The sequence below is a fragment of the Aulonocara sp. 'chitande type north' Nkhata Bay genome, linkage group LG7 (genome assembly GCF_057382095.1).
Source record: "Aulonocara sp. 'chitande type north' Nkhata Bay isolate Kocher_YH1m ecotype deep benthic linkage group LG7, A_spYH_male_GT1.1, whole genome shotgun sequence".
Classification (NCBI taxonomy): Eukaryota; Metazoa; Chordata; class Actinopteri; order Cichliformes; family Cichlidae; genus Aulonocara; species Aulonocara sp. 'chitande type north' Nkhata Bay.
The window spans coordinates 22,478,837-22,502,558 of NC_141350.1; the positions used below are offsets into that span (position 1 = coordinate 22,478,837).

At 41.5% G+C, this 23,722-nt stretch overlaps 1 long non-coding RNA gene across 18 annotated transcripts in view; it reads right to left on the reverse strand.

Annotated features, from left to right (window-relative positions):
- The window catches only part of LOC147325114 (uncharacterized), a 59,181-nt gene that overhangs the window by 29,177 nt on the left and 6,282 nt on the right, over positions 1-23,722 (reverse strand). For 15 of the 18 annotated variants that reach the window (XR_015130274.1, XR_015130271.1, XR_015130269.1 and 12 more), the window contains one exon: positions 18,942-19,176. This is a non-coding gene — a long non-coding RNA (uncharacterized LOC147325114). Of the gene's footprint in view, positions 1-9,005; positions 9,247-18,941; positions 19,177-23,127; positions 23,199-23,722 lie in introns of those variants that run through there. The other 3 variants (XR_015130272.1, XR_015130270.1, XR_015130279.1) reach the window with 2 other exon arrangements.

Consider the following 23,722-nt stretch of genomic DNA (forward strand, 5'->3'; position numbering starts at 1 on the left):
TCCCTTCCTTCCCTCCCCATCTCCAGCTGCCTCCCTCTTCCCGCTCCACCACAACCACCCACACATGCAGGGCCTTGGAGTAGGGGTATGTCACCAGGGTGCAGAGGAGGCTACCCCCCCCCCCCCCCCCCCCCCCTTCCGGCTGCCTCTGGCTCAATTTTATCCCACAACTTAGACATTCACATTACTCACACTCTCATTACACATACATATAGGATCTTGGGGGTGGGCACGATACACGGAATCCAAATTACCATCAGGGTGTACACCTCACCCCTGGCGTCGTTGCCCACCTCTCAATGTTAAATACACTTAGACATTGAGGGCTAGCAGGAGGGACCATGCGCTTACCTGCTGCTCTCTGGCAGGTAGCTCCATGCCCTCCTGGGTTTTAAATGCACCTCAGAACACACATGCATCAACACTACAATGAGCGGGTGGAGGGAGGTTTGGAGTCTTCTCTCACCCCCATTCTCTGCGGCCTGCTGGAGCGGGGGGGCTAGGAGGAGGAGTTGGCCGTCCGACTGCGGTCTGGAGTGTGGGGCCTCCCTGCTGCTGCGGAGTCGGGGCGGTCTGCCTCCCCCCACCGCAGGGAAAAGGGTAACACCACCTGGGTCTGGGTGCAGTTCCCCCCTCCAGGGGCAAGGGTACCTAGACCCGGTTCGTAGAGTACGCTTGGGGAGTGTGATCGTGTGTACAGCGTCTCTTTATGTCTGTCTCCACGTTGGTTGAGTGTGGAGTAAGTGCATATGAGAGCATGAGGGTGGGAATGGATGTTTGTATCTGTGTGTGCCTGTATGTCTGTGTCTATATGTCAGGTTGGGTGTCAGACGCCACCTCTCTGGGGACACCTCAGGCCCTCCAAGGTTTGGAGGCCTATCTCCCCCCACCACCACTTCCCCTGCCAGTGGCGGACTCCCTCAGACATCGGTGCGTTGGTGGTTCTTTGTGTCTGGGGATGTGCGTCCAGGTACACACCGGCTCACTCCTTGGCGGCCGCTTATCGGGGCCTGGAGCCTGGGGCTCGCTCGGGCCACTTCGGAGGTGGGGTGCCCCCGGCCTCTTGGCCTGGGGCTCGGTCACTCAGGCGCAGCTGGCTGCCAGCGGAGCTCACGGGCGCGTCACTGCAACTCCCCCTGGCTTCTGCTCCGCGGCTGCTCAGTGAGCCCTCATCTGGGACTCTCCTCAGCTCTTTCTGGGACAGTGGCGCGGCTGCCCCTCTGTTGGTCTTCCTTGGTCTCTTGTGTTCTGGAGGCCTCTGGATGTCTGGAGTTTTGATCTCCTCCATACCTGCTTCATGCCCTGGAGGACGGGGCTGTGGCCCCCCCACACCCTCTAGCAGATCATTACATGAAGGAACCTTTAAAAAAACAAGCGCGTCCATGCTCACAGGTGTACACACGGGTGATCACACCCACAAACTACACCCTTTTTGGCTCCTACCTCAAAGCACACTGTGTTCTGTTGATCTTATGTGCTGCACAATAATGTTTAATATTTAGTATTTACTGTCATATTCCCATATATCATTGTGATGTTGTTTATTCTATTACTCTTGTTTTCTTCTGCTTGTTTTCTTTTTTCTTTCTCAACAGGTGATCCAGGTGATTGATATACGCATTTTTTTTCTCTGCCCATTCTGTTGGTTTGTGTCTTTTGCCCTTCTCCCCCGTCCCTCTTCTCAGCTGTTTTTCTTTCCCTCTTTCTTTCTCCCCTTCTTTCCCTCAGTCAAGTCTGTCCCATATTCAGCAAGTGAAAATAAAATAAACAATAAAAGGTGAATCAAATGGACCATTACAGCAAGGCTGGGATGGTCAATTTGGTAAAGTAAATCCGTTGGGCATCTTTCTTTGCCTTTAGACAATAATTCTGATGGCAAAAGAGCCAAACGGGACAGGCAAAAATAAAAAAATAAAAAAATAAAAAAATTTAAAAAAATAAATAAATAAAAGCTAGCTATACGAACTCTTTCATATAGAAAACTCTTTCTGTTTGTGTGCTGTGTTTTATTTTTTCTTTTGTAGGTACTTGCTTTAATCTAGTATTATAGAAAATACATTTCAGACTGTTACATGAGTTAATGCCTATCAAGGGACGGGTGTTGGAAATTAACATCATCCATACACATGGTCGGTACACTGGCCATAACCTCTGCAACCGCCAGTGTTAATCTGTATTTAAAGCTTGCAAATTGTATGATGATTTGAGCTTTCTGACTCACCATGTCACATAATTGAAATAATAATTAGTATTTTATAAAAAATAAAATAAATAAATAAATTGTAAAAGATGATTGTTGCGATTAACATTATGGTATTTATTAAAACTGAGAAAAAAAGAGAAGATTGCAGAATAGTCACAGAACCAAATTCAAATTCAAATTTTATTTGTCACGTACACAGTCATACACAGTACGATATGTAGTGAAATGCTTGGACAACTGCTCGTGACCTAAAGAAAACAAAAAAGGAAAAGGCTATGAATAAGATAGGAAATAAATATGAAAAATTAAAAAGGGTAAATTTAACTAGGAAGGAATAAAATATAAATTAAGGTTAAAAATGAAATAACTGTACAACACAAATTAGAATGAAGGGTAAATTTAACTGGGAAGAATAAGATAAAGATAAATATATAAATTAAAGTTGAAAATAAAATAACTGTACAACAAAATACACAATACACAATATAGAACTATATAAGAATGTATGAAGAAATCTAAATATAAATAAATATATACACAATAACAGCAGCTGTACAACCAGCACCTCATCTCACATTTTTAATAGATTAATGTCTGTTTTTGAATAGTTGGATACAACCAGAAAGAATTGAATATTTTCATTTGTTTGGCAAAATTATTATTTTTAGATTAAAAAAGGCAAGACCAAGAACATTTTTATTCAGATTTTTTCTAGTTCTGTACTGTTGGTTTCATACTATATATACATTTCATCCTTCTCAGAACACAATCTGGTCCACAGACCCAGAGTTCTAAGGCTTGTTGTTGCCCCATGTCTATGGGGAAACATAAGTTGGATAAAAATCAAAGATGCATTGGTACAAGCTGATACTGTAGGAGCTCCAAAAATATGGTGGAGTTATATTGGAAGATTTCCTTGGTGTCCCTTGGTGGGAGGATAGTTTGAGTTTCCTCTATGTTGAGAACCTTTCTGCATCATCAACAGGTATCTCAGGTTCACTAGCTTTTCCCCCCCTCTTCGTGGCTGTTGTATTTGTCCTGGGAGCCTGGTTGCCTTGAAGGTGAAAATGGATGGCTACACAAGGAGGTACCCGGTTCTTGTGGGCTATAGCTTTCTGGAAGCCCACCTATTTGGTGATTTCTGTTGGAACCTTGTCATGTCCTCTCTCCCGGTGCTTTTGGACATCCTCCCAAGATGTGGCTCAGTGTGCACAGTACTGCGCCACATTGCAGGCATGATGAGCTTTCCTCCTTCCCCCAGATCTTTAAATTGCTTGGAGTTGGTAGATCAGCCATGGTGCATGGTAAGAAGTTCTTTCCAGGACATTAGTCCAGCAAGTGCTTGGTCCCACTGCATCCAAAAGCCTGGAGATGCAAGCCCCATCGCCTTCACCCGGCAGTCATCTTCTGCTGCCTCTGCACCCAAGCAACCTTCACAGACCACACTGATGATTTCTTGGGGCTTCCAGTATGCTTCTGGCTCCAATACTGCTTCTTGTGACTTCCACTTCCTGCTGCATCCAATAGATTTGTTGGCCTGTTGGACATTCTCGTCTTTTGATGGGAGGAGTGTACCCACTGCTCTTGCCTTGGTGGCTTTGAATTCTTCCACCAGTGATGAAACTGGTAATGGCTTTTAAGTGCTTTACAGGTTTACCAAGCTAAAGGGAATTAGAATGCCCAACCATTTTCTCAGAAATTTGCTGCACAGCCTTTCCTTTGCTTCCAATTGTGGCATGGGGAAGGCATACAGTAGGAATAGCCATTGTAGTCTGGGTATGATGTCATACTGAAAGCACCAAACCTTGAACTGTCAAGCAGCAGGCTGTTGTTAATTGATTTGAGCGAAGTACTTAACTGAGATTTGGCATCCCTGGGATTGCCGGTGTCCTTCAGGGAGCTATCATAATTCTTCCCAAGACATTGGATCCCTTGCTCTTGAGTTGTTAGAATCTCTGAAGGTTACTGAAAGTGTTTCTTGCCCATTTTCCATTAAGGATGCTTCTGGATTTCTCCTGTTTAAATTCCACCCATGTCCATGTTGCCATCTTCTCCAGTGCACTCAGGATCCACTGTGTTGCCCTGGAATGATGAAGTCATCACAGTTAGATTGTCTAAGAACACTTGACAGGCAGGATGTCTTGTGCTGTCCTCTGATTTAGGAACTCTTTACCTTATCGTGGCTCAAGGGCGATCGTGGCTCAAGAGTTGGGCGTTCGCCTTGTAATCGGAAGGTTGCCGGTTCGAGCCCCGGCTTGGACAGTCTCGGTCGTTGTGTCCTTGGGCAAGACACTTCACCCGTTGCCTACTGGTGGTGGTCAGAGGGCCCGGTGGCGCCAGTGTCCGGCAGCCTCGCCTCTGTCAGTGCGCCCCAGGGTGGCTGTGGCTACAATGTAGCTTGCCATCACCAGTGTGTGAGTGTGAATGGGTGGATGACTGGATGTGTAAAGCGCTTTGGGGTCCTTAGGGACTAGTAAAGCGCTATATAAATACAGGCCATTTATCCACCTGCCACTAGCAGTAGAGTCATTGCAAACAGGACAACAGAAATTGTACATCCTGCTATGATGCCCTTCTCCAGCCTATGTCACTTAAAGGTAAAGTTTTCCACAGCGAACCTCATCTTCAATCTATTCATGTATAACATTACAAGCTGCACTATCTCTGGTGGTATTAGATAGTTCTCTAATGCAGGTTGAACGAGCTGTTGGATTACATTCAGGTAATGCTTTCACTGGATCCAGCCATACATTAGAGAGTTTAGTGTTGTTACTCTTTGCTTTCTTATTAATCTAGCCAATCACTGATGCATGCTCCATACAACTAGAATACCCTAACTCCTGCTTTCTGGGCACTAAGATCAATGTATTCATTATTGAACAAATAAGATGTCAGTCTTTTAGCAACAGTGGACCAGAATATTTCCCCCTCACCATCCAGTAGTGAATTCTCTTGAAACGCTTCAATCCCAACTGACATCTTCCCTTTAGGTACAAAGCAGCCCTCAGCAAGTGTCCAGAGGTTGAGCTCTTTCCTCTTTTTCCAGAGTGTGTGTAAGGGTTTGTATAAACTTTTCAGCTGAGGATAGTTCTTGTAGATCTTATATGAGGTCCCTGATGGTCCAGGGGTGAACCAGGGGTGAAGCTTGGGCTTTTTTCACAACTGGTCTCACTTTGTCCATAGTAAATCCTGCTATGTTAAACTGGATGTGTGGCTTTAGCCTTGGTAACTGGTAAGGATATTCCACCAGTGGAATGTTTCTGAAGAGATCATCATGTGCTACCACTACACTCTCTCCATTCACATTCCTTGTTTGAGCAACATGAGTTGCCAGAGGGCCAGAGCACTGTGGTGTGCCTCCTGGCTCAGGTCCTCCACTGACTGACAAGCATAACTCATATACTCAGAGATTGCCCTCTGGGTCCTTTGCATTGCTGCAGTTGGTGAAGTCTGATGCTTAAATATTCTGCCATAGCTGGAGCAACTTCGTTTTACCTCACGTACCTCTTTTGCCCAGTTTAGTTTTGTAGTTCTTACGCTGCTTTCCGGGTTTTTGGCTACATGGTCTGTCCATTCTGGCAGAGTAATACCCCCAATCTGCCTAGCCTTATTCTCTTTCTTTAGTACTTGTAGTTTACTCATGCAGAGTGCTAACTCTAACACTATTGCCTGCTGCCTTTCTGAGCTGTTTTCTGTTTTTTCACAGATGTCTGTGGGTCTTCCCCCACTGCCAGTGGGCCTTTCCCCGTGGTCACAAGAATGCAAGTGAGATAAACATTGACAATGCATTGCTACAAGCTGACGTCTTTGTAGCTACAAAATATGGTGGAGCTAGACCATAGCAAGATTTCCTTGATGTCACTTGGTGGGAGGATTGTTGGAGCTTCCTGTATGCTGAGGACCCTTCTGCATCATCAGCAGGTATCTCAGGTTCATAGCATTTCGCTCCTTAACCTGTACTCTTCAAAAGGCGGTTAGGCTATTTCCCTAAATGACTTTCTTTAAGTGCTTCAGTTGCAAGGAGAGCTTTTGCAGAAAGTATGGATGTTGCATAGGACCTCAGCAGCCCATTTCAATGGGAAAAATGTTTGCATGGCACCCTTTGATGACAGCTTCACCTATCAAGTCCAGGTACTTTGCTTTGTTTTGCTGGTTTAAAATTGCTAGCCTATCCTCCCATGGTATTGTAAGTTGAGCTAATAAGATACACCTACGAAAAAAAGAAAAAAAAATTAAATAGAAATATACATATGCAAGAAATTTGTGAGATTCAAATACAATCTCTCTCATAGTACAAACTTGCTAAACAAAGGCTACGTTCACACTGCAGGTCTTAATGCTCAATTCCGATTTTTTGATCAACTCCGATTTTTTTTGTCTGGTTGTTCACGCTACAAATAAAATGTGACAGCAAACGCACTCTAGTGTGAACGGTTCATGGCCCTTAAAGCGGGCCGCATGCGCAAAAGAAGACGTCACACACAACACACTCTGTTTACGGAAGTAAAAATGGCAGCTACAGAGCTTGTAGGTGTTGTTGCAGCAGTCTATCAGTGTCTGCACAGTCGTAACCGACAGAATTTTGACAAATTAATTAGAGAAAGAAAGACAGAGAAAAAAGAGAGCCTGTGCTTTAACAATTGCCGCCATGCTTTCTCGTTTGTCTTCTCTGGCGCTGATAATTGGCAGCTGTCTTGTGTCAGTGACGTAAAAGATGGATTTAATGCGACATGACCATTCAAACAGCAGTTGCTTTCTAAAACATCAGATATCTATCGGATTTGGTACGATATACGAAAGTGACCTAGGTCGGATTTGAAAATATCGGATTTGTGTTGTTCAAACTGTCATACCATGATCGGATATGGGTCACATAGGGTCAAAAAAGTCAGATTTGATGCGCTTTCGCCGTGCAGTCTGAACGTAGCCTAATACTCATTTAAAATATTTAGACTTTAATCACCTCTTGTGTCACCTTTTTGGGGTTTTTGTTTTTATTTGAAATTTAGCAAGAGCGATGAAAACAAAATGCAGATTTCTGATTGTGTATATACATAGGATGAGATCATATTACAATCCAGTCTTGTTCAAATACGAATCCTTTGTAGTGAATACACACAGAGCAAACTGGAGTAACCAGCCCTTCAAGCCAATGTTTTGGTCAGTTAAATGTTTTGCTGTTTTTCTATGATGTCATCAAACCATGATGCTAAGGCAATTTCAACTTTCCATGGATTTAGTAGCAAAGAGAGAGAGAGAGAGAGGGTCTTACTTTTCTTAAAGCTCTTTAAGAAAATATAGCATCATCAATGCACATATAAACTGACATATAACTGACATAGAAAATTAGTTTATATGTCAGACAGTGCAAAACTAAAATGCATTCAGTTTACAGTTATGCATGCTAGATAGTGTAGTGGTAAGACTACACATCTTTGGAGCAGGAGTCGCAAGTTTGATTCCCACCCAGTACCCAGTAAGGGTCCTGGCTAGACCCCTCATGCTAACCAGAAAGCCCTGGAATGGCACAGCTACATCTGTAGCCTGTCTGCAGCACGGACACAAGAGCATTTCACTACACATTGTACTCTGCATGATACTTTACGTGACAAATAATAAAGCTTGTTTGTTTTGCTAAAAAAAATATCAAAAGTGTGCTAAAAGCGTTCATTCAGTGTCTAGTTAAATGACACATTTCAGTCTGCTATTTGAAGACCATGGTTTATTTCTAGTCTCTGAATTGTAGAGTACAAAACCAAAGACCTTTGGCATAGACACTTCAATACAGAAAACAAGTTAACTTCCAACTGGAAGTCAACCTCAAAAAGTTATCCAACCAGAAAACAGGAGATAGATATTTTTCACCTTATTTTGTTTCAGTTTAGGAACAAAAGCAACTTAACAAATTGTTTAGCTTCAAAACAGGATTAAAAGGATTAAAATAATGGATCTTTCTTATGAAAGTATTGTCAAGGTATAAAAGTTACTGAACAAAGGAAGGCCAGAGCAAGTGTAAAAGTCCAATGAGATGGACATCTGAGGTTTTTTCATAATGATGATCGCTAAGCATATCATTTTAAAAACAGTAACACATCTTTAAACACTGGCCTGATTTCATGATAACATATTCACAAACAGGACTGACGTGCTCACAGTGTGTAATATCTCCATCATTGAGGTAAACCTGTGTAATTCAAATATTGAGAATTTTCCTAACGCTATTCCATCTGTCACCACAGTTCAGTTATGCACTGTCTTAAATATTGTAACATACAGCTTGTGGCCAGTTTTTTAAACATGCCTCGATGTTCAGATGCCTGTAATTTGTTTTTACTGATACAGAAGTCTTTCAGGACAAAGGTCATGTACATCAAACACACATACAACAAGTTTCTAATCACATATAAATGGAAAGGCAAAATGATCGTGTTTCACTAGATTACCACGTTTAAACTTGGCAGTCAACAATGCCCCACTGCTAACTGAACAATGAGCTCTGTAAAACAGGTTATGGCATTGGATTGCTTTAGGTTGTACAGTTGTACCTGGTAAAAATTAGCCCTGAGTATAATTTTAATGTTTTCAAAAAAAGAGGGTGTGATTTGTCAATGTAGTCCATTCCCTAATATCTCTCCTTTTTCTAGTGTCTGTTTGTTACTTTGTTTGAGACACGTATCTGGTGATGATACAAAAATGTTTGATTTTGATTAACAGGATGACAGCGTTGACCTTACAACTAAAAACATGTTCTTTTTTTGTTGTTTGTTTTTTGTTTTTGTTTTTAGGGGGAGTATGTATGTACCTTAATCCAAGAAGCCAAGGCTGGATCAGGAACAATTAGCTGCACGGGGTGAGGAGATGAAGGACACGGGTGTGAAGGAGACGAGAGAGACAAAGTAGCAGGCATTCAGGGTGGAGAAATGGAAGAGCAGAAAGCGAAGGGGTGGGAGGTAAAAAAAAAAAGAAAGAAGAGAAGAGAAGAACTCATCTGCTGGGTTTCAGTCAGTCAGGATTTCCCCTCTGTCAATCCTCACTTCAGGCCCCTGAGAGAGATGGAGTGAATGAGAGAGAAGGATAAAGAGAGGGAGAGACAGAGACAGATGAGAGGGAAGGGGGAGAGAGGGGAATCACAAGTGAGATGGAAACTTGGAAACAGGAGCAGAAGAGATGAGGGATACAGGCAAAAACTTGAAAACATGGAGAAAAAAAGGAAAAGAAAGGAAAGCAGTATGAAACTGTAAATCAGATCAAAGTAGAAAGGATGGTGATAAGGGACGGGATGGACTAGATGACAGTTACAGGTAGCATCGGTGTAGCTACCAGATGAGATGATATGTCTTTTTCTAATGTCCCTAAACCCTCAAACCTTTTATATGTCATTCATGGTCAGCAGTGTAATCACATGCAATCACCGGCACTGGTCTTCCACACCTGTCCTGTATTCTGATTACCTGCACATATGGGAATTGACCGATAATGATGAGATATAGGTTATCCAGAGCAACTTATCTAATCCAAAACTGACACTTCTTACACCACATAAAAGCTGCCATTTTTATTTTGAATCATTTTGTAATTTACTTTGCTTTTAATTTGACATAATCTAATTAATTCCTACCTCTGCAACTTCGCATAATACGGAATAAGGAACTAAAGCAATATGAAGGTTTGTAGAGCCAAATAGGACTGTAACATATTTTTTGTTTTGCCTACCAAAATATGGTATTTTTCATAAGCATATGCACTTTTTTAAGGCACTACTATAACTAGAAGGAGTAGCTATAGTGAGCTCTTAAATAATGCACTGCAGGAGGCAAGCTGGATACCTCTACCTCCTCAGAAAAGTGACCAGCTTTACTGTGCTCTGCTGTGCTGTGATAATGTACTGCTGTAAGATACATGGAATCATAAAATATGTGAATTTATATATAGTGGTGAAAATGAACACATACATGATTGTGATTAAGAGGTTCCTCTACTGCCCATCTTTAGCAATATTTACTTGTTCTAAATTTGGCTAAAGTCCACTTCAAGGTTGCCTCCTTACGCATCTCTGAAATTCCTCAGTAGAGCCAGAGGCTGAAGGTATTGTTTCCTATGCCTTTAGAATATTATCCTGAACTCTCTTTCTGACCACTTTCATGAGGGCATTTGCAGTTTCGTTGTGGACTTCAAGGTTAAGGTCTGTCCTTTGACTGGGCCTTTGCAGCATTTTATACTCTTTTTCTCAGCTATTCTGTTGTACCTGATGTTCTTGGAATCATTGTCCTGTTGCATGGCCCAGTTTTGGTTAAACTTTAGCTATCGGACAGATGGCCTCACTACAAGCCCAAACCATTCATCCTGCGTGACAGTTGATCTGAGGTGTTTGTGTTGATTTGGTTTTAATTGGGTACTATGGCCAAACAGCTCCACTTAGTCTCTTCTGTCTTAGGGACATTGTTCTAGTCTTGTGGTTTATTTAGATTCTGCTTTGCAAACCTAAGCCACTTTTTTAGAGAGAAAAGATCCAAACAAGGCATACTTGTTCATTTTTTTTTTAGTATACCATCATGACTTTATCATTTAAAATGCTAACTGAGATGTTGCTCTTGCTTTTTTGTAGTCTCTCAGAGCATTTCACAGTCTGACCTTGGGACCTTGAATTTGTTGGGATGTACACTCTTGGCAAGATTGGCAACTGTCTGAATGTTTCCTACTTCTGAATAATCTTTTTCACTGCAGAATGATGGACATCAGATCATTTGAAAATGACCAGATAAATCCTCCCAGATTGAGAGAAAGCAACAATTGCTCCTCTAATATCCTTCATTGCTGATGTATTTCCAGTCTTTCTAAGATCACTACAAGCTTCTCCTTACTGTCTTAATTCCGATGGTAGTGGTAAGGATGCACCTTTTCTCTTAATTTTTTTTGCCAATTACATGAAATAATGTGGTATGTCATGTGTTGGTCAACTCAGATGAGACAGTTTGTCGATGCAGTGGCTGCCGCTCAGCAGATCATCTACAAATCAGAAGGCTGGTTGTTGGTGGCTGCACCACTCTGTATGCCAAAGTATCCTTGGGCAAGATACTAAACCCTGAGTTGCTCCCTAATGCGTTCATCGGAGTGTGAATGTGTGTTAAGGTTAGAAAGCTCTTGTAGAAAAACAGTGTTTTTATGAATGCGTGTGTGAACGGGTGAATGAGACATGTTGTATAAAGTACTTTGAGTGCTCAAGTGGAGTAGAAGAGCGCTATTTAAGAACCAGTTTAATTGCCTAAATTTAAGGACCAGAAGTTTTTTTTTATTGTTATTATGTCCAGATATGTGAGTACGTACTTGACTGTATTTACTTAAAGAGCACGGAGGTACAAATTTGAGGTTTGTGTATGATCTTTCCATGCTGACACACATTTATACATTACTACAGATAGATACTTAATCTGTACATAATGGTAACATTTTAATTGAGACACGCACATTAACCCAGTGTGCAGCCACATACAACTAATGTAGTAATGTGCAGGTTGAACACTTCCACATATTTAGGGTTCTGCTACAACAGCCATTTAATGTCTATAATTTAATGAGAACCAGAATACAACTACTTAAACTTTTTAACTAAATATAGGCTGGTGTTTGTAAGAAATTGAGAAGACTTTTAACCTGAAGATTTCCAAATCAATGCATACACTCAATCTGCAATTATAATCTGAAGAATTCATTTCATATTCAAGATAATCCATTGTAGCCATACTCCAGTGTCTGTTCACAGGCTGAAATAATTATCATACAAGTAATGTGATTAACAGCAAAGCTCATCAGGCTCAGATATCAATGCAAAAAAAAAAGAAGTACAAAATGCACACACACTGTGGTATCTTGGTGTGGATAAATTAATGTATGTTCTGCATCACATGTGTGTTTCATCTTGTGTGCAGGCCTACAGCTCGGGCGTATAAAACGTTGCTCAGCTAAAAATAAATAAAGGGCTCGAGAGAGAAGCGAAAAGCATTGTGCGCTGTGAGTCACGGCCAGCAGTGGTGGTGACGATACACTCCCCCCATTACACACACACACAGAGCCAAAATCACACTTTCTCCTCCCCATTCAAATGCTGAACCATCCGGTTCTCAGCATCATCACACCAAGATCTCCAGAAGCACCAAAAGACTTTGCTCTACACAGTGAGACACACACTGCAGCGAGCCAGACAAAAATATTCAGCCATTATTAGAAGACAAACAAAATACACAAAAGCATCAATTATGCAGAAAGGGCTCATTTCTGTGTTGTCTCTTGAAGGTCCCCGTTAAACTCACGCTACTTCTATTTAAGGTTTATAATATTGAAGTTTAGATTTATTTTTACATTTTATTCATATGAATAGTTACCTAAAAAATGGATAACGCATCGCAAAAATTAATGAAATGGGACAAACAATCAAACACACTATAATTGTGAACCCATGAAAAAAAAGTTAAGCCCTGTAGCGAAATTTCACTTGAAGGGAGGATTATTATCACTTTGTTATGCATGTTTTCTTAGATAGATACTTGTCAGTATGCCAAGGTTCATCACCATCACCATGGGTGGACTCGTTGTTTGTTTGTTTGTTTGTTTTTTAGTTTTGCATGACAAGCAGGGATTTTTTTCTTTTTTCTCAACAAAAAAGAGAGAAAAAGTCACCAGTTGGATATATGGGAAAAATGGATTTTGTAGAGAATTTTAGCCAACATATTGATATAAGATTGATCTACAAAAAAAATGTTTTCTTCTTCTGGCAGCTATAAACTGTTCAGTTACAACCTGAATTTAATTAGTAAAACTGAATGAATTTCAACACTCAACACTGACTGGCCAACACCAGCACAGTATTTAATTCTGTGCTAATGCTGCAGTGACTGTCACTTTGTTCATGACCGGCCACTCCTGCACATGCAGCTCAAGAGCAGACTTTCTTAGAGCCCCATAGTTTCCATCACAGGATCTGCACTTAAATCTTTGGCAACTATTTGTGTCAAAGTGTATCAGATAAAACTAGTTTTCTCACGAACATCTAGACAAAGACCGTTACTTTTGGATTATGGTAAATGGCCTGTATTTATATAGCGCCTTACTAGTCCCTAAGGACCCCAAAGCGCTTTACACATCCAGTCATCCACCCATTCACACACTGGTGATGGCAAGCTACATTGTAGCCACAGCCACCCTGGGGCGCACTGACAGAGGCGAGGCTGCCGGACACTGGCGCCACCGGGCCCTCTGACCACCACCAGTAGGCAACGGGTGAAGTGTCTTGCCCAAGGACACAACGACCGAGACTGTCCAAGCCAGGGCTCGAACCGGCAACCTTCCGATTACAAGACGAACTCCCAACTCTTGAGCCACGATCGCCCCGGATTAATCGGATTAATGTGCTCTAGCTAAACAAAGGAAGTCAATATGGGTTTTTACACAACAGAGTCATGCCTTTGCATTTGTTTCATTGTCCCTGAGCAGCTTGCAGTCACTGACTCATCTATGAATTCTGTATCATACAAAATACACAGAGCACTTGATGTCTGAAAGTTGAAGTTGAAGCAAAGTCGAAGCAAAAGTGAGGCTTTTACTGAGATAATGATCCTAAACACACAAAAGCATCCATCAAAGGAAAAATAGAAAAGGTTAAAAAAAACAACAACAATTATGTTCTTTGTTCAATCTTGCTGAAATGAGCAATACTTTCAAAGAAACATCTTGCAACTGAAGGGATTTTGGAAGAGTAGTCAAAAATTTTAGAAAGCTGAATTAAGAGAATGGTAACCATATAAGAAGTTATTTGCACCAAAGGGGCCAATACGAGCTTCTGATGAGTTGTGCTTTTATGATTTTCTTGTGGAGTTAATTATTACAACAGCTAATTCCCCCTTTTGGATTTGCTGAAATACACCGATTTTATCTGTAAGTAATAGTTCAAAGAAAAACAAAAAAGATACCAGCAGCAGATTTGACAGCACAACTGGTTGGGACTCAGTGGCGCAGTGGTTTAGACTGTCGCCTCGGTCACTTGGATCTGCACAAATACATCTGCCAAGTACAACTTTTGAATTACATTAATGTTAGTAGACTGACAAAGAACAGAAGGAGATACCTTGATTAATTTGTGATTAATTTATGAGAAAAACTGACTGGGCACAGCAACAACAACAGTAATTGTAACTGACATATGTTAACATACTCTACATATGGGATGACTCAAAATAGACTTATCAGGGCAGAAACACAAGAGTTCTTAGGGTGTCCTGTGGTCATTTTGGGTCGATCATTTGTTCAACTGGACTGGGACTAGGGAGTTTGAAGGTCAAGTAATCCCCTGAGCTTTTCTCAGCCATTCCTGAGTTGTGTGGATGGTAGAACAGCCCTGCTGGGGGAGGAAGCTCTCCCGTGTGGTGTGTGCTTGGTCACTGTTTATGAATATGGCACTTAATGCATGTCAAAGTAATATGCACATATATGCCAAGGCCCCAGCTGCACACTGTATTTTAAAGACATGATCAGTGTTCATCACGTCAGCTCTCAGTGTTTTAAAGCTGTGGAAGACTTGCGTCTAATACCACTACAACACAACACAATCATACGTGTGACACACACAAAAAAAGACTCCATATGCCTCGTACAAAAATATATGAATAAGCATTAGAATGAATGAAGTTTAATTTGATTTTGAAGGTATTAACTAAGGAGCTCTGTTTTTAATTCAAATTCCAAATTCCATTAGAATAGTATCTAAAGGAGGATCTGGGGTTTTTCCACTAATGTAGCATAATGGTGATAGTTCAGTGATGTCCGTGGCAGTCTCTTGCACTATTACACCTCCTAAGTGGGGAACGTAACTGTAGGATGTTACATGGTAAAAACATATGCGCATGTTTTAAGACTACATACACCTGTCATTTTTAAGAAAGCATAAAAAATTCCTATGAAACCTTTTTTCTCTCTAATGGATGCAAATTTAACCATTAGCTGGGGATAGTAGGTTAGGTTAGTGACTTATATCAGTGCTACATTTGACTGAGTTCTAAAATAAAGCGTTATAAACTATGCACTGAAGTTGTCACTGCTCACATAGTGATCTTAAAAAACTTAGCAGCCCAACAGATGGATGGACAGGTCAATAAATCGCACAGCTTGCGCAGACTGAGAATCATTTTCTGTTTCATATTAAAAGTTCCTTTTTGTGTTGCCGCAATTGCCCTCGAACTTTATCCATGCTTATTATTATAACCATAATAAACATCAACAATAGCATCAACAAAATCAAAGGTATCAGAAGCACTAAGCTTCTGTAGCCTAGACAAAAGCACTCAATGTAAACCATCTATTCTCATTCTCCAAAACAAATATTAATTGGCATAGAATAGCAAAAAAATTTATTTGGTGACTATTTCCATTTCAAGACTGAAACACAAACCATTTTGCTAAATGCAATATTCCTCGCATAGGGGATGCCTTTGCAGGACTGACTCAAACTTTACTACAGTAGCCACTTTCCTCATCCTGAAGGAGTGTGTCGCTTAGTGCAAACATGTCACTCATTGGGTTTTTACCATTTTCTAAGAAACTATGAGACAGTGATAGAAAATATACAGTGGAAGGCTTTGGCATACACTCTTTATTAGCATCAATTAATGTCATTCGGGGATTTTGGTCTTTCCACTATGAACATTCCCATCAAGGAAAATGTGGAGCTGCACAAGCCTTGTTCAGAGAAGCTACAATCTTTAACCACAGAAACACAAATAAACAGAGACAACTCATCCATGTTCAAAGGTGAGATTGATATGGCTTCAGTCCAGCATAAGGTAGACAGAACAAACGTGCTGCCATTTACAGCGCTTGTGAATAAAACAGATTTGATAGATATATGAAACGGACGTGGTTATTTTTCCTGCTTGCGAAACGAATGATGAAAATTATGAATGAATCCCCCTGGAAAAAAAGATAGAAGGATAAAAACAAAAGTCATGAAAAAAAAAACCATTTGTTGTTGTTTAGTTCTGTTACATGACTACCTTTAGTGTTTGTATTTCAAATAGTTGATTGACGGCAAATATTGAGGTTACACTAAAAATAAAATGCAGTCTGTGATAAAGCCCTGAACGATAGCTTAGCCTATTGAGTCAATCCACATAAATTTTGAGTGCATCCACATGTGGTTTTCAAGACTGCTGAAACCAAATGGATGCTGCTGTCCATGGGATAATCCTCAAGGATAAATGCTTATTATCTGTTTTTGATGAGAAGCTATAATGAAGCACACACCCGATGTGTTATTAGCATCCGGAGTTTAACATAACTCCCTCTTTTTTGTAGCACATGTCTTCAAAGCCCTTTGGTCTCACTTTTAACCATGACGTCATCCCCCTAAATATAGCTCCGCACTGGTAGCTAACAACAGAAAAGATTACAAGAGGAAATTTAGGAACATGCTGTGATTTGTCATACACAGGTGGGATGATGTCAGGAAAAAATGCTCACCACTCATTTCAGGTAAAATATATCACGTGACTCTTATGAAGGTGAGTAGACTATTAAATTATGAGTATATGATCACAGCAGAGTGTGTATTTTGACCTGTAGTTGATATGTATACAGTTTTTAAAATGCGATGAGATTTTTGGCTTGTGTTTTTTTAAAACAATGGACACATTCAGTGACAATCACATGACAAATTATGTTACACTCCACAGCATGAACACAATCACATTTTTTCATTGCCAGTTGTTACCCCTACCAATTTACTTTTCCATCGTGGTGATTTACTGTTTGAAACATTATTCTGATTCTCTGTGCACAAGAGGGGGGAAGCAATGTCAGCATACAGTTTGATACGGCTACAGTCCCAACAGCATCATACGACACTGAGCTAAGACATCAAATGGTTTTGTGGTGTGATTAAAAATAAGAAAAAGAACATGCCAATTTTCAGAGAAAATGATGCTTATATTTTTCAGACGTTCCCTTATTCTAATTTGGTGTGACGAGAACTCTGAGGCCATAAGTTATCAGTTAACTGGTTTGTTTGCCTAGATTTCAAATAGAGATATTTTCCCACAAATCTGTCTGATCATCACCACAGGTGTATTTGCTTTTGAGATTTTTCTGTGAGATTTCTGACACCGCCCAAATGGAAACTACTGGTAAGTGGAGTTCTGCTGTGGTCACAGCATTAGAAAATTGCAACAGCAACTTACTAGACTTGGTGTTATGTGTCAACATTTTTCCACCAAAGAAATAGTGTATTTTGCAGATTATTATGATAAATTATTTCATACAGGTTTGCTGTATGGAGGCAAAAGTACTGGAGATGGAAATTTCAAAATATGTTCAAATAAAAACCAAGATGTCTTTCTGACTAAACAGACACACACACACACACGTATCCCACATGAAATTCCCTAACTTTCAGAGCCATGATCATTTACTGAACACGAAGAAATTATGACAATTTTGTACTAATATCAGGCTAAAGAAACAGCTGTAAGAAATTCAAATTTGCAATGCGCTGTGAAACTAATTGTTGTGCTACTTTAAGCTGTGTGAAAATCATATTTTCAGGTTTTTATCCTCACACACACACACTTACACCTGCTAAACAGCCATATTATTATTTTGACAGTTACAGCATATTTCTCAATCTTGAACTACCACTTCCTGTCTAAAAAGTTGTGGAACACCTGAATACACCATCTGTTATATAACAGAGATGAAAAAATAAAGCTTTCCATAGGTTCCCCATGGGGAAGAACTAATTTACCCAGAGGGCAAACACCAGTCATTACACATGATCAGACATGATTGTATTCTCCATAACATTTAACTTGATCTCATTTTTCAGTTTACAGTGGGAACATATAATAACTTATAATAACTTCAACAATAACAATGGATTTTCAGAAGCTGGATGACACTTTTTTGCCCCCCTCTTTACAGAGTTATCACAAAGGCAAGTAAATCTAACATGACGCCAAGGTTTTGCCTGAACTGTGTACGATATGATGACTCACAATGAGAGGTGACATAGCAGGTAAGAATTTACATCTTCTGGTGCCAAAAACATACAGTATGAGCCAGATACAGTGCAAGTTATAGACAGGATTAAAGCACACCCACGCTCACACCAACTCCAATATAGATTATGATAGAAAAAAAAATAAAAGAAATTACAAACAAGCAAATGCTCATCATATACTTTGACATCCAACTGTGAAACCCATACCACAAATACCACTGAGTATCTAATCGGTTCTCTTGAAACCACGTGAACTCGACAATTACAACATCAGACTGACAGCTAAAACTTGCGCATGGGCTTCTTTCATACTATTGCACATATAGAGGTGATATAGCTAAAAAGCACGACGGACCCGTGTGACAGATTAAACAGAAAAAAAGCAAAAACTAAAACACGAAAAACCACTAACTCACTAATACACAAAGTACAATGCAGATGTATAGTGCAAATTTACATTGTGCTACTTCCAGCTTCTCAATAAATCACAAGATCACGGCAATTATTTTCCATTTGACTTAAAGCTCCATGATAACTTTAACATATAAATGATAGAAATCTAGAAGCACGAGACCCTACACAAACACAACTCTTGCTCACATGCACCGAGCTGTCATTACGAGCCTTACGCAAAACACAATTTGAAGGGTGATTTGTGTTTGACGTCATCCTCAAACACATTTCAGCCCGTGCAATTACCTGTCTCAAGATGGAGAAGAGAGAGAGAGAAGGTGAGGGAGGACAGAGGAAAGGGGGAGGAAGGAAGGTCGATCGGTCGGTCCCTCTTTCAGTCGATCCTCGGTGCATACATCCAAATCGTAGGTCACCTTTTCTCACCGGCGCCCAGCTGAAGGCTCCAGCAGCAGCAGTCAAGTCCACCTGAGCTCCTAAGTCACCCCGTTTCCATCTTCACTCATGTTGTCATTGTTCTCTCCTGCAAGACAAATGGACAAAGCGCACATGGTGAGACTTAATCGTCTAAAAATTCGCAGGCCTAAAGGGACAGACGGAAGACATAATGTGAACGGGGGATTTGGGGACGGGGGGAGGGGGGGGGGGCAACTTATCATCAGACGCACCACCACAAACCATTGAGAAAACCGCTTTTACGCGCTGAAATGACGCGAATCCTCGCAGTAAATATTCAGTAATTAAGCCACCTTTGAAAGGTGCCAAGATAAGTTTTCATTCACATCCCCACCCAGAAAGCAGGAGACAAGCCAGTGCCCCGTATTCTTGTAGACAGGTGTGGCTTTTTATCATTATGGCTATTAAGGCAGAAAAACGGAAGGCGAGTCCGAGGGTCAGAGGTCACGCTTTTTTGTTTTACGTAATCTCTGTGGTCGTTTCAATACGTGTTTATGCTTTCTTACACTTTATTGCCAGTTCATTAATCCTGCTCTATGTTTTACACTCTTTAGATAATTTGGATTATCTAAAGAGTGCCTCGTTGAGATCTATGCGTTGCTCAAGAGTTGGGTCAAACGTCACTCTCGAAATTAGAAACATGTTCTGGGAAATGTATTTTTACACGGTGGGTTATCTAGTACGTCACGAACTTTTTTTCCTCCCCCCCACCCCCATCTCAGTTCATTTTTCTGGGAACTCTGCGTTTTTAGCCAAAAGACACGGGGCCGCAACTGAGCGCTTTGTGATTAAGTCGTTTTTGTTCCCTGAACTACACTTTTTTCCTCGTTTTTTGAAACTATATTTTCCTGTCAGCGTGAGTGGGACTCAGCACATTTAGCCAACCGTTTTTTCCATCCTAGGGTTACACTTGCTGCTCTGTGGATCTGTACTGCAAATACGCGGAAATGTTTATTTATTAGGATCATTAGTACACTTGATTTTGATCATTCACACTTTTCATTCCCTTTACCTGTGATGGGACAGCAGAGAGGAAACAGGGCACAAAGTCGCGTGTGTTTTTTCTTCTCCGCCCTAAAATGAATTGAATCTCCTTTCGTTCTTTTTACTGTGTCTTCTGAAAGAGCTGGTGCTCATGTCTTGCTTTTATTTTCATCGGCATGACTACTTTTGCTGCAGAAACCACTTACTGCATTCACACGAAGCTTCATGAGCCATAGTTTCGTGCTACTGAAGTTGGTAGTATAATGACCCAATCGCTAAGCTGACGAGACTAAAGTTGATCTTTTTCATCTTTTTTATTTTTTATTTTGTAATCTGTTGGTTCGTACTGGAAGGACGTGTTCGTGGCCGGCTCTCTGTGTGCTCTTTGTGGGGAACGTTGACAGGGGAACAGTGGTGGGCGATGCTTGAGGTGGATTAACTACTATTCACAAAACTGTGAGGGAGACACGTGCATTTTCAGTGTGTGTGTGTGTGTGTGTGTGTGTGTGTGTGTGTGTGTGTGTGTGTGTGTTAAAGAGGAGGCTGTTTGAATGTTCACGGACGCTACACACACAGAGTAACTACGTGTATGAGACAGGGATGCAGCTGTTCCTTATTCCTCTCCATCTGCCAGTTTGGATGGTCTTGTTGGGGAATCCCTTGCATATGCACTTTGCTTACAGGTGTGTGTGTGTGTGTGTGTGTGTGTGTGTGTGTGTGTGTGTGTGTGTGTGTGTGTGTGTGTGTGTGTGTGTGTGTGTTTGAATGTTTCCCACAGTTTCTTTTTTGAAGGGAGTTAGGGGTTCAGTGACGTCCAAGCACCACACCCTCCAGAACACACACACACACACACACACACACACCTCCACGTGCAACTTGCAAGGGTCTCCCCATGTTTACACTCTGCCCTGCTGGGCCTGCTGTCACTTGTTCAGCGTGGTCGACGGGGTTGGGTTTGGGTGTGTTTGGCTGAAATAATGACTTGATGTTACACTGCTCGAAGTTTGGGGTCCGCCGAAATGTTTGTTACCAAAACTGTATTATTTATTTTGTTTTATGAGCACAAAGGCACGCAAGAGTTTGAAGAAAACTTGGGTGCGACGTGGCTGCAGAGCTTCGACACAATTTCTAACAAAGAAGAAAACTGTTGACTACGAAAAAAGGACACACTTAGGGCTGAAAAAACAAACATAACAAAAACCCCACAGCCGTGGCAATGATAAAAACGATAAGAGTAAATAAAGACAAATATGAACCAAAAGGAAAATCTGAGTAGAAAAAATAAAAGAAGTCCCTTAAAAGGAAAGATTGTAAAATTCCAGAGTGCTGTCTTCTGATGTCGGTGTCTCGGCGCGGCGATTGCGCCCTCCGCAAATGCTTTTTGGGGTAAGGGCTTCCCAGATTAATAGTTATGAACAGCAAGCCCAGACCGCAAAAAGATTCGTGAAGGACATTATCTGCTGCTGCTACTGCTGCTGCCGTCCTACGGAGACTCCGTGACACCTCTGCTCTCTGCTTCCGTGAATTTATCTCCCATCCCGACTCGGTTGATTATATCTCCAGCCTTCGGAAACCCGAGGCGAGTGTATCCTTCCAACATGCACGCACACACACACACACACACACACACACACACACACACACACACACACACACACACACACACACACACACATTAGGAAGAGAAAGGATGGAAGAAAGAAAGACAGTGGAAAGAGGGGGGTCTCCGGATGCCAAGGCGGTTGCTGCAACTGAGAGCTGTCCAAGGTCCTTTCGCTCTGATTCCCCACTCCTCCAATTTAAATCCTCCTCTATCTCCCTTCTCGTCTCTCAACCAATCCTTTCTCCTCTCCCCTTCCCCTCTTACTCTGTTTCTTTCATATTTTCTCCTATTTGCTATAATTATTTTTTATCCAAACGCTCGGATGTGCAAAGCCCGTGTGATCCACGGGAGCTGTGCATCGATGCGTTTTGTTGTCAGTGTGCTCTGTATTATATTCCCTGGTCCGTGGTGTGTCTCCCTATAGTGAAGCGCTGGCGCTCTGCAGCCGCTCCAGAGCGCTTGGTGAGGAGGGAGCAAGGCTGTAAACTGCTGGCAATAAATAGAGAGCAGGGAGGGATCTTATTGGAGCAAACTAAACCTCGTCATCAGCCAATCGGCTTCTCGCTCATATAGGGACCCCCCTTTTTGAAAAAAAAAAAAAAAAAAAAAAGAAAGGAAAAAAAAGATGGCTAACCAAATTGTGGTCTATGGCAGAGTTTATACTTTGGATATATGCATTTATATTAGGATCTACGACTCTGATGCGACTATGTCAGTGTTAGCAGTTTCTATTTTTCAGCCTTTTTGCGTTTGCAGAGCCTCTAACGAGACTGCGAAAACAACCGTCGCTCCACGCGTTTTATAGTGTGATAAATAACAAACGTATCAAACGCTGACGATAATAATAAACATGACACGTGACAACAGAAATTAGCTATTTTCACCTCATCAGAAGTAAAGGCATCCTGGACTTTCCTTACGCGCCAGCTACAAGCTGTATACAAAATAATGAGGGAATGCACACAAACGAAAATATGGTACAAAAACAAAGCTAACAATAATAGCAACCGGACTTTGGACAAGTGCGAACAAGCTTTGTACAGCCCTCTACATCGCGTCACATCTTAGCAAGTAGCATCTGAGGCGACTCATGGTCACCTACAGAGTTCACCGGAGGGTACCACTGCAAAAACCGACACGGGGGTCTCCGTGTAACAAATTCAGTCCCTACGATCCTTCAGTCATTTACAGGTGGGAAGCGAACATGACATTAACCATATGGCATGCGATTCACTGCAGTAGTTCACAGCTCACACAGCAACAAATGTTTAACTTAACAAAAACAACAACACGTTGCTGAGCATGGCGTCAGGAGTCAAAGAGTTAATCACGACCGTAAACCACTCGTCCTCACACATACAAAAAGTTGAAAGAATCTTTAATGATCTTCGTTTTAGAGGAAGGACAAATAAAATGAAAAGAACAACTTACCTCTTTTCTCTGGAAAAGTTCCATGTTTAATTTGTTTTTTCTAAGTTGCAGCTTTCAGTGCACCCCCTTCCCACCCCCCTTTCTACATAACCCCCTCAACTCCATGCACCTGGAAGTTACTGTATACCCCCCTCATATTTTCACCGCCCCACTATCACTGATGACACTGGTCTGCATTCAACTTGGCTCCCAGCATCCCAGCAAGCACACACTAATCACACGCTTATGGAGAAAGGAGGTATTTGGAATGTCGGGGGGGGCAATGGTTAGTGCAAATCCAACCCCAGACTCCTATCCTCTTCCCTCTCGCCATGCGCCCTCTACCCCACCCCTACCCCCACCCTCCCCTCCTCCCGGTGTAGATATTTTTTTATTGGGTGGTCTTTTCATTTGCAACCCAGTCAGTCACGATTCTCCCCCACCGTCTGCACTGCACAGTGACTGCCTCTCTTGACGCAGCCAACGCGCACATTACTCACTTTAGCAGTCACGACTCGGGAATCCGTGTTTTTTTCACCGAAATTACACTCTTGGCGTTGAATTATTGAGCAAAATATGGTCCCTCGAGTGCGTATTTGCGGGTTTTGCCCGAAGA